This window comes from Coenobita brevimanus, chromosome 23 (assembly GCF_032717465.1).
Source record: "Coenobita brevimanus isolate Jiangsu-jjx chromosome 23, ASM3271746v2, whole genome shotgun sequence".
In the NCBI taxonomy this organism is placed as follows: domain Eukaryota; kingdom Metazoa; phylum Arthropoda; class Malacostraca; order Decapoda; family Coenobitidae; genus Coenobita; species Coenobita brevimanus.
Window position 1 is genome coordinate 69,285,788 of NC_136976.1, and position 12,863 is coordinate 69,298,650.

Here is a 12,863-nt window from a genome sequence, read left to right on the forward strand (position 1 = left end):
GACCCAAATCACACCAATAAGGCACATAAATGACTGAAATAAATGCAAAAGAAACATAAAATGAGGGTTTAGAAGTAGGTTCATACAATAATAAACATTCTGGTGACTGGCTCCTGGACTGGTACTTATGGACCCTAACCTAGCCTAACTCAGAAAAACACCTTCCTACTGCACATGCATAGCTCCTAACACCCTATTCACAGCAATAAAGGACATTAAAGAGTGAAATGAGGTAAGTATAGTATGGAAAAAAGTACAATATGAAACATTCTTATGTCCGGATAGTGGGGATGTTCGGATATTGGGGATGTTCGGATATTGGGTGTCCGGATATTAGAGTGATTACTGTATATATATACACATATATATATATATATATATATATATATATATATATATATATATAAATATATATATATACATATACATATATACTGTACATATATATGTATATATGTACATATATACAGTGCTCCCTTAACATCCACGGGGGTTAGGTAAAAGAGACACCCGCGTATGTTAAAAATCCATGGATATCTCCTTCCTCCCTTGAAAACACCCCTGGACCCCCCTTTAACGCTTTGGCTGCAGTGGTTGTGATGACAACGTACTGACTGTGCTCATTGTGGGGAAATGGGAAAAAAGAAATGTGTTTTCAACTCGTGTTTTAACCCTCGTATCGTTAATCTTGAGAGCCAAAATTTTTAGACAAACGTTAATCTTTCTACAATTGTTTTGCAACAAACTGCATGTCTTTAGGGACTCCAAGCACAGAGAACAAATTGAGATAATACAAGATATGTTTTGACTGTCTGATGCAGGAAATAGCCCCGAGAGGTGGAAATTTCTACCAAACCATAAGATTTTTTCCATACAAAATAGGGTTATATCACATTAATTGCAGTAATAAAAATAAAACTCTTCTTGCCAATCTCCTATGATTTTGTTACGATATTCCAGTGTTTACATTAGACTTTGGCGAAACAGTAACGATGTGAGGAAAATCATTACATACTTTATTATACTTCATGAATAACTTTTATTACCACTTTTATAAAGCTTATTGATATAACGTCATGAGTCATTACATAGCATAGCTTCACAATTTGCAACCACAAAAATGTTTGATAACTAATGCTCTTAGCATCATGACTTCTCTTATTGTCGCAAAAATATTACTAAATCACTTGTATTTTATGACAGTAATTTACAATGTAATATAAAATATCACTTTGACCCACTCTCGTATGATTTCAGTGGGATTTGGGTGCCTGCTTCGTATTATTTACCAGAGAGAGAGGGGTGGGGGGGAAGGGCAGCAAACCGGTTTAGACCAGCTCATCGAGGGGGGAAGAGAGAGAGGGGGGGGACAGCAAACCAGTTTAGACCAGCTCATCAAGGGGGACGAAGAGAGAGAGGGGGGGGGGCAGCAAACCGGTTTAGACCAGCCCATCGAGGGTACATGGAAGAAAGAAATACTCCCAGCCAGCCCGTCCTAACTTTTCCTCTGATGAATTAATGGCATTAATAAATGAAGTGGCCAAAAGGAAGAGTGTTATATTTGATTCACTGGATAATGCCATCACTAAAACAGCCATGAACTGTGCCTGGGATGACGTTACATTTGCAGCGAACAGTGTCAACTGAGTTCAACGAAATAAAATGATCTAGTGAATCCGGCCCCGGTACTGTATCCACCTGCGGATATTTAAAACCATTTATGTTATATCCACCCGCAGATATTTAAAACCGTGTATGTTAAAAATGTGGATGTTGATGGATGACTAAACTGTACACACGCACGCACGCACTAGTCTTAAAGATCTGGCATATTTCAGTCAAACCTCCCACTGGATATTGCAAAATGCCAGATATTGCATCAGTACCCTCAACTGGCTGTCCATTAGGCATTGAGCTGGATTATACATCACCAACCTAAGCTGTCTGTTTCGACCCTCTATCCTAAGAACTTATCTATAGTATTACCTGTCATGGCATGGAGCTCTGAGGGGCCACAAGGGAAGTCACAGCAATGCACGAGGCATGGGGGGCCACAGGCCAAGTTACAACATGAGGGGGTAGCCACCGCATTGGTCATAAATGCACTAGGCGTGGATAGGTCTTCATCATATGATGTCCAGTGCAGAGAATGAGCGGGCGACGCGCATCAGGTGGGCTGCTCCCACAGCGCATTGGGATGGCTGGCGTCTGTTTCTGGGTCTGCCCTTGTGCCAATTGGGCCCTGTGTCTGAGTCAGCTGATACATATTACCACTGTAACAAGCATAATGCCACCAATCGCTTCCCATTTCTGAGGCAGATATTGCCTGATTTTGCCTGTTGTTGTTTTAATAGAGCCGAGCTGAAAGCACTGGATAAAGCGATGATGGAAATTGTGATGACGGCTAATTGAGAATACTTTGTGTGTGTGTGTGTGTGTGTGTGTGCATTGGGTTGCTTTTTTTGATCCAGTAGACATTCATTGCCTTGTATGGTAAATACGAATATAAGTATTGAAATAAATTTATTGTACAGCAGTCAAGAAATCATGACAGCTATACACATCAACCAGATGTTTCATTATAGTGGCTGCCATTTTTATTTATTATTATTAATTTTTTAGGGTTCACTGCTTGAAGAGGTGCATGTTCATACTGTGTGTAGATTAGGCTTCCTTAGCTCGTAATCACCCCGGTCAAATGAAAATAACATTTATGTTGTAGATCAGATATTCATTCTTAGATCTTTAGTGGAAAAGTTTCTAGAGTAGGGAAAGAAGTTGTATGCGGCCTTCATGGATTTGGAGAAAGCATATGACAGGGTGGATAGACAAGGATTGTGGAAAGTATTAAGAATATATGGAGTAGATGGGAAGTTTTTCAATGCTGTGAAGAGTATGTATGATGATGCTAAGGCTGCAGTGTGTGTGGATGGTGAACTGAGAGAATTTTTCACCTTGAAGGTTGGGTTGAAACAGGGATGTGTCATGTCTCCATGGAGTAGATGGGAAGTTTTTCAATGCTGTGAAGAGTATGTATGATGATGCTAAGGCTGCAGTGTGTGTGGATGGTGAACTGAGAGAATTTTTCATCTTGAAGGTTGGGTTGAAACAGGGATGTGTCATGTCTCCATGGTTGTTCAATCTGTACATGGATGTGGTAATAAGAGGTACAAGGTAGGGCAGTGGATGTTGGAGTGGCCCTGGTGAGAGAGGGTAGTGTTTGGAAACTCCCTGTACTGTTGTTTGCAGATGATACTGTGTTGTTAAGTGAAGACAAAGGGGAGCTGCAAGTCTTGGTGGATGAGTTTGGGAGAGTGTGTAAGAAATGGAATCTAAAGGTGAATGTAGGGAAGAGTAAAGTGATGGTCTTTGAGAGAGGTGAAGTCAGTGAAGGTACAGTGAGTGTGGATGGTGAGGAAATGAAAAATGTGAGCACGTTTAAGTACTTGGGGAGTGTGATGAGTAAGGATGGAAGTTTGGAGGGTGAAGTGCTTGAAAGGGTACAACAAGGAAGAAAGGTTGCTGGTTCCTTGAAAGCAGTGATAAGAAACAGGGAAGTGAGCATGGAAGTGAAAAAGTTACTACATGACAGTATTGTGATACCAGCTCTAACGTATGGAAGTGGAGCTTGGACATTGCTGGAAGGACACAAGTCAAGAGTGAAAGCAGTGGAAATGAGTTATTTAAGAGGAGCCTGTGGAGTCACATGGAGAGACAGGCTGACGAATGAGAATATAAAGGAGCGTTGTGGTGTGGATGTGGATGTGATAGGAAGCATTAGGAGGAATACACTGAGGTGGTTTGGCCATGTGGAGAGGATGGAGCGTGAAAGACTAATGAAGAGAGTGTATGTGAGTGAGGTGGAGGGGGGAAGAGGGAGGGGGAGGCCTAGGATGAGATGGAGGGATGGGGTGGAGAGGTATATGAGAGAGGGAGGTGTGAGTTGGGAGCGGGGCAGTGAAATGGCTGGCGACAGGGTGACGTGGAGGCGATTTGTTTGTGGCCACCCCGAACGGGATTGAGGCGTCTGGCAATAGATAGATAGATAGATAGAACTGGTTGAAATGGAGACTCACAACAAACTGGTTGAAAGAGTACATAGGTTAGAGATGGCTTTTCAGAATGAGATTGATGAACTTAAGAAACAGATGCACTTGCAAAATGAAGAAATAGAAAAATTAGGAAAGAAGTCAACAAGAAAGAAACAACCATAAATGAGCTAACAGTTGAAGTGGGTGAAATGGCAAGTACAGTAGTCAACCACGAGAGTATTATGGAAGAGTTCAAAAATGATACAGAGACATTTAGGCAAGTAAGCAGTCTGATAGATCAGATCAATGATATTGAGGAGAAGATAACACAGGTGAATGAAGCTGTGCAAAGCCACAAAAATTATGTGGAAACCACTTATGCTGAAATGGTGAAAGTAAAGAAAGACTTGGAAACAAGGGTGGAAGAAAAAAGCATTAAAACGGAAGTGAAAAGAGTAATCCAAAACAATCCTATTGTAAGTTAAGTTAGTCAGAGATACAGTAGATATTAACAAATCTATAGTAATCACTGGTATAGAAGAGGAAGTAAAAAACAAGATCTCAAGAGACAAAAAGGGGATGGCAAATGTAATGGGCATATTGAAAGAAGTATCAGAGGAAATCTGTAGTAAAGACATAGAGGAACACAAAAGGTTTGGGAAATACAAGAAAAGCAAGTCAAGGCCCCTAAAGGTAACCTTCCAGAGTGTTAACACCGTGGAGGAGATACTAAAAAAATGCAAAGAACCTTATGGAAAAAGAGGAGTTCAAAAATGTATGGATAAAAAGATGCCTAACACAAGAGGAACGGGAATTACTGAAAGAGAAGAGGGAGGAAGCAAAAACAAAAAATGAGGAAAGATCAGAGGAAGAGAAGAATACATTTTTCTTACAAAGTAATTGGATTGCAGGTACGAAAGTGGTACATAAACAGGAGGGAATTAAAAAAGGAGGAAGTTAGTAGAACCAAATCATGATAAGTATATAAGCAAGATGATTAAGCTGATGTACTCAAATGTGGATGGAATGGTATCTAAATTATTAGAGATGAATGATTATGTAAGAGAAAATGAACCACTTATAATATGCCTAACTGAAACAAAATTAACACCAAGGATATCTAATGACATCCTAAACTTAGGGGAATATAATATATAGAGAAGAGATAGGAACTTAAAAAAGTAGGAGGAATTATAATATTAACTAAGAAAAATCTAAAAGTCAAAGAAATAGAATTAGATATACCCTCACAAGTAGAACTGATTGCAGTAGAGATAAATACATCTGAAAGGAAAGTAATTGTAGCCAATTTGTACATGCCACCCAGATCAAACACATGGGAAAGAGACGAATATGAGGACCTGGCGGAGAGTACAATTCAGAGTTTAAAGCGCATTACTAAATAAATTGGAAGAGAAATAAAAAAGAATTATACTAACTGGAGATTTTAATACAAATATAAATTGGAATACTCTAGATATAATAAGCCAAGAAAGCTGTTGGGACCAAAAGCTCCTGGATCTTGTGCAAGAGTTTTTCCTAACACAACATGTAAGGGAAAGCGCCAGAAAAAGAGGACTCGATGTGCCCTTAATGCTAGATCTCATATTTACCAGGCAAGAAAACGATGTTGACAATTTAATATATCGCCCTTCATTCGGCAAAAGCGACCATGCAATACTAAATTGCAATTTCAGGATTGCATATGACATAGATAACACAATGAAAGTTACAAAAAGAGCCTAAACTATAAAAAGGGAAAGTATCATGACCTAAAGAAGTATTTCTTAGAAATTGCTTGGGAAAAGGAGCTTAGAGGACAAGATTTAAATGCTATATATGAAAAATTCTGTGAACTTTATGAAATAGGAGTCCAGAAGTACATCCCACAGCACAAAGAAGCAGAAAAGAAAATAAAGAAATGGTTCAATACAGAATGTAAAAAATCAAAAGAAAAAAGAGATTTGTTGTGGAATAGACACAGAAGACACAATAGTGAAAGGGCATATAATAATTACAAACAGGCAAGAAACGATTATACAAGAATAAGGAGGGAAGCCCAAAAAGTTTGAGGAGGATATCATAAATAAAAGTAGTGATCAACCAAAGCTATTTTACAGCTACATCAGAAGCAAAACCAAAGTAAAAGAAATAATACAATCCATTACGGACGATGGAATCACCTATACGCAAGAGAAGGATATTTGTGAAGCACTAAACAAGAATTTCCAATCAGTTTTTACAAAGGAAAAAAATTTTGAGAGGGATTATGTGGAACATGCATGCCCACACATATTACCAGATATACAAACATCAGAAAAAGAAATACAGGAGGAGCTAAGTAAATCAGACAAAGGAAAAGCAAATGGTCCTGATGAAATTTCATGTTGGGTGCTACGTGAATGTGCAAAGGAGTTAAGTAAACCATTATTTTTAATTTTCAAGAAATCCTTGAGACAAGGTAAACTACCTGATATTTGGAAGAAAGCAAACATTGTTCCCTTATTCAAGAAATGGAATAGACAAAATCCACTTGATTACCGACCAGTATCACAAACCAGTGTTGTAAGCAAGGTATTAGAAAAGCTTATAAGAAAAGCTTGGGTAAATCATCTAGAAGAACACAGTATGATAACAGAAAGACAGTTTGGTTTCAGAAAAGGAAAATCATGTGTTAATAATCTGTTGAGCTACTATGACAGAGTAACAGACACATTACAGGAAAGAGAAGGATTGGTGGACAGCATCTATTTAGATTTCAAGAAAGCATTTGACACAGTACCACACCAAAGACTTTTATGGAAACTGTACCATCAAGGAGGAATTTGAGGCAAACTGTATTGTTGGATGCAAGATTTTCTCATGAAAAGGAAAATGAGAACAGTACCAAGGGGAAATTACTCATCATGGAAAGAAGTGACTAGTGGAGTACCACAGAGCTCAGTGCTGGCACCAATCATGTTTTTAGTGTATATACTGTAAATGATATAGACAGTAACACTGGAAGTGAAATCTATCTAAATATGTTTGCAGATGATGCAAAAATACGAAGGAGAGTTACTAACACAGACTCTTGTAAAGAGCTACAAGAAGAATTTAATAAACTTCATGAATGGAGTAATACATGGCAAATGGAATTCAATGTGGACAAGTGTCATATAATCAAATTTGGTAAAAGTGGAAAAAAACCTGAAAGAGAGAAGGACCTAGGTGTGATTGTCAATAACAGACTATCTCCAGCTGACCACATCAGTGAGAAGGTACAGAACATATATACACTGCTTGCCAATACGAGAATAGCGTTTACATACATAAATGAAGACATGTTAAAAAAGATAATAACATCGTTCATCAGACCAACCCTGGAGTATGCATCAGTAGTCTGGAGTCCTCATCTCAAAAAACACATACACAAGATTGAAAAAGTTCAAAGGGCCACTACAAGATGGGTGCCAAGCTTAAGGGATCTAAGCTACGAAGAAAGACTAAATAAACTGAATATACCAACACTAGAGGAGAGAAGGAAAAGGAGTGACATGATTATGCTATATAAATGCATATCAGGGAAGGAGAAAATAAACATAAATGATTACTTAACGTATGGGGAAGCATCAGCAAGAGGACACTGCAAAAAACTGCATAAAAAGAGAGGTGATAAAGACATAAGGAAATTTAGTTTCCCAAACAGAGCACTTGATCAGTGAAATGCACTACTGAATGAAATAGTGTGTGCCAAAACAATTCACAGATTTAAGGATATGTACGATAAATATGGTTTAAGACACAGGACAGTACGAGCTTGACTCATTCCTGTAAAGATACAATTAGGTAAGAACACACACACACACACACACAGACATGGACAAGGAATGCAGAAAACAACTGGCGGATAAGATTCACAGTTTAATTGTGTGTTCTCTGGAAGAGGGGAAAGTGCCTCAAGAATGGAAGAGAGCAAATGTGGTACCAATTTATAAGGGAGGAAACAGGGAAGAACCCCTGAATTATAGACCAGTGTCCCTAACCAGTATGGTCACAAAATTGTGCGAGAGAATTCTGAAAGATAGATGAATAAAATATCTGGAAGAGATGAATATTTTGGTTGATAGTCAGTTTGGATTTAGAAGTGGAAGGTCATGTGTGTCCAACTTGTTGAGTTTTTACTCAAGAGTGATTGATGTGCTGCAGGAGAGAGATGGTTGGGTGAACTGTGTGTATTTAGAGAAGGCCTTTGACAAGGTACCTCATAAGAGACTAATGTGGAAACTTGAGCATATAGGAGGACTGAAGGGGAACCTCCTGGAATGGATGAGAGATTTTTTGAAAGACAGACAAATGAGGACAGTGATAAAGGATAGGATGTCTGGATGGAGGGAAGTAACAAGTAGAGTCCCACAGGGCTCGGTGTTGGTGCCAGTAATGTTCCTGATTTATGTAAATGATATGGTAGATGGAGTGAACAGTTATGCAAGTCTGTTTGCTGATGATGCAAAGATCATGAAGAATGTAGAGGTTGAGGAGGATTGTAAAATGCTGCAGGATGATCTGGATAGGATACACGATTGGAGCCGGATGTGAGAAATGAAATTTAATGCAAAGAAATGTAAAATATTGGAAATGGGTAAAAGTACCAAGAGGCCATCATTGAATTATTTGATGGGTAATGAACCCATCACAAAAGCGAGAGAAGAGAAAGATTTGGGAGTGCTGGTCCAGGATAGTTTGTCACCTGAAAAATACATTAACAAGGCAGTTAGAGAGACGTATAAACTCCTGACTAATATAAGAGTAGCTTTTCATTATATGGATGAGATGATGAAAAAATTGATAGTGGCCATGATTCGCCCCAGGTTAGAATATGCAGCAGTAGTGTGGTCCCCACACAAAAAGAAAGATATAAACAAGATTGAGAGAATACAAAGAACAGCAACCAAAATGGTCCCCAGTTTGGCAGATTTGTCATATAGAGAGAGGGTGGAAAAGCTGGATTTGCCTTCCTTAGAAGAAAAGAGAAAGAGAGAAGACATGATTGCAGTGTTCAGGACCATGTTGGGAGTAGATGAAATTGACAAAGAAGGTCTGTTTATGTGGGAGAAGAGAGTAACAAGAGGACACGGAATGAAACTCAAGAAACCAAGCTGCTTGAAGGATATCAAGAAATATAGTTTTCCTTATAGATGTATAGACCTGTGGAATAGTCTGGACAAAGAGATCATCCAGTCTAAAAACTTAAACGAGTTTAAAGCTAAATTTGCCTTATTGAGAAACAGAGACGGGACCCCACGAGCGTAGCTCATTTCCTGTATATCACAATTAGGTAAACACACAAACACACACACACACACACAAAATCCACGGCCAAGTATGCCACCGGAAATTGGTTATATTCGTATACATGGTATACCATCATCTTTGCTGGTAACATTGGGCTAAGAGTTAACCCTGAGTATTTAGCTAATGTAAGTTTTGGTGAGAGTAGAAGCATGTATGGACAAGTTTGAGAGGAGCGAGAGAGTGCTGTTGATTGGAGACATGAATGGCAAAGTCGGGAATGTACGAGTGGATGGAGTGGTTGGTCAGTGGGGTTGCCAGCAGAAGTAGATGGGAATGGAAGTGCTTTGGTGGACATCTGTGCTGGTAAGGGGTTGGCAATAGCCAACACCTACTTTCGTCATAAGATGATCCACCGGTATACATGGAGAGTAATGAGGAGGATGGATGGTGAACTTGTTGAACGAAAGGCAATGATAGACTACGTGTGTGTGGATGAGCGAATGAGAAGACAAGTGTTGGATGCAAGGGTGTGGAGAGGGTGGGGGAATGGAGTCTCGGACCATCACTTAGTGATGGCCAAGGTAGAGCTGCAAAGAAAGTGGTTGAGGAGGCGAAGGGGAAGACAGGAGGAAACAGCTCCTGTGAGAAGAGTGGAGAAATTGCAAGATAGTGAGAAGAGGACAGAGTATAAGAGCATAGTGGAAGAAAGATTGGGAAGGTATGAGCTAGAGCAGATGGAAGGGGTGGAAGACGTATGTAAGATATTCACGGAAGAGATAAGCGCAGCGTGTGAGGTGGTTTGTGGAGTGAGGAGGAGATGCAAGGGTGTGCAAGGGACAGCATGGTGGAATGATGAGGTGAAACGAGCTGTGGAACAAAAGAAGAAGGCATATGGTGAATGGTTGGCGAGTAGAGGTAGGGGAGAAGATGAGAGAGAGAAGAGAGAGGTATATGTGAGCAGGAGAAGGGAGGTTAAGAGACTGGTGAAGGAGAGTAAGAAGAAAGTGGATGAAGAGTTTGGGAGGAATCTGAGTGTGAAATGGAGGGAGAGTAAGAAATTGTTTTGGAAGGAGGTAAAGAAAGTAAGGAAGTGTGAAAGGGGAAATAGTAGGGAAGTGAAAGATAGGAATAATAGATTGTTGGTGGAGAAGAGAGAGAAATTGAGGAGATGGAAGGAGCACTTTGAGGATTTGTTGAATGTAGAGAGTGAGAGCAGTGTGAGTATAAGTGGTTGGGGAATGGCTGGGAGAAGAAGAGATGAGAGGAGGGAGGAAGAGATCAATAGGTTGGAAGTAGTGGAAGCGATGAAGAAGATTAAGCTGGGAAAGGCCCCAGGAATTGATGGAGTGTGTGGTGAAATGCTTAGGTATGGGGGTGAGATTGTTGTGGAGTGGATATGGAAGTTGTGTAGATTGGCTTGGGAAGAGGGAAGGGTTCCAGAGGACTGGAAATCAGGTATAATTGTTCCTCTGTACAAAGGAAAAGGGGAGAGAGAAGTATGTGGTAACCATAGGGGTATTTGCCTTCTTAGTGTGACTGGTAAAATATATGGTAGAATACTCATTGATAGCTTTAGGCATATGACAGAGGAGCTAGTTGGAGAAGAACAAGGGGGATTTAGGAAGGGAAAAGGGTGTGTAGATCAGATATTTGTTCTAAGATGTTTAGTGGAGAAGTATCTAGAGAAGGGAAGGAAAGTGTACGCTGCCTTCATGGACTTGGAGAAAGCTTATGACAGAATAGATAGGAAAGGTATGTGGAAGGTATTAAGAATATATGGAGTGGAGGGGAAATTGTTGAGTGATGTGAAGAGTATGTACGAGGGAGCTAGGGCTACGGTGCGAGTGGATGGTGAGCTGAGTGAGTTCTTTGATCTCAATGTGGGACTGAAACAGGGGTTTGTAATGTCTCCATGGCTGTTTAATATATATATGGATGGGGTCGTAAAGGAGGTACAAGGTAGGGCAGTGGATGTGGGGGTGGCCCTAATGAATGAGGGTGAGATTTGGAAGCTTCCGGTGTTGCTGTTTGCTGATGATACAGTATTGTTGAGTGAAGATGAATGGGAGTTGCAAGGTTTGGTGAATGAATTTGGGACAGTGTGTAGGAGGAGGAAGCTGAAAGTTAATGTAAACAAAAGTAAAGTTATGGTGTTTGAGAGGAATGAAGTCACAGAGTGTGCAGTGAGGTTGGATGGTGAGGATATGGAGAATGTGAGTGCATTCAAGTACTTGGGTAGTGTGATGAGTAAGGATGGAACTTTGGGGGATGAAGTACGTGAAAGGGTACAGCAGGGAAGGAAGGTTGTAGGCACGCTGAAGGCAGTGATGAGAAATAGGGAGGTGAGTATGGAAGTTAAGAAGTCTCTGCATGATGGTATTGTGATCCCTACCCTGACGTATGGAAGCGAGGCGTGGACCTTGCAAGAGGGGAACAAGTCAAGAGTGAGAGCAGTGGAAATGAGTTACTTGAGAGGAGCATGTGGAGTGACATGGAGGGACAGGTTGACGAATGAAGAAGTGAAGGAACGTTGTGGGGTAGATGTGGATGTGGTTGAAAAGATTAGGAGAAATACACTGAGGTGGTTTGGACATGTGGAGAGAATGGAGAATGAAAGACTGACTAAGAGGGTGTATGTAGGTGAGGTGGAGGGAGGGAGAGGGAGGGGTAGACCGAGGATGAGGTGGAGGGATGGAGTTGAGAGGTATATGAGGGAGGGGGGGGTGAGTTGGGGGGAGGGGAGTCAAATGGTGGGTGACAGAGTGACTTGGAGGCGTTTTGTCTGCGGCCACCCTTTGCGGGATTAGGGCGTCGGGCTATAGATAGATAGATAGAAGTTTGCTGGCTGTGAATTAATTTAATCCCTTTATTCAAAATACAGGATCATTCTTATTATCTTCTATTGCCTGTGGTAACTGATCAGAAAGAATCATAATGCCCCCTGCAGTATCTGCTTTTGCCATTTCAGGTAGTGTTTTGGATTCTGGATCTGACGATGTTTTTGAATGGAGCAGTTTCTTTGTCTGAGCTAGAATCATTACTAAATTCCATACAGTAGGTTTTAGAATCTCAGGTGTGGAACTGCATAAAGATCTAAAAAGTAATTAAGGCCTAAAATATCCCATGAAGCTGCCACAATTTTCTTACTCTATACTTCGGCAGTAGTTATCCCCTTGATGCTGGTTCGTGTCTGAGGACGTGTGGTCAACAGGCACCAGTTCACTTCTGAGGATGTTTTCACATTTTGTGGGTATGTTTCAACTTAAAAGAGCGCCAAACTAACTGAGAGTGGTGTGGCAGGCTCTCTTGTGTGCCTGAGGATGCGAGGAGAGGCGAGCTGGGACAGAGGTGGGGAGGGGGGTTGGGGGAGAGGCATCTGGGAGGACAGAGTACACTTGTGTTAGAACAAGATCCTGTGTATCCCTTTCTGTCTCAGTTCCCTCCCAGACTACAGAAAATAACTGTTCCACACACTGAGGTTCCAAAACACAAAGATGACTTGTTATTTTAATATTAAATATGTGCAAGGTATTTACACTACTTCAGCAAATGTGTGCA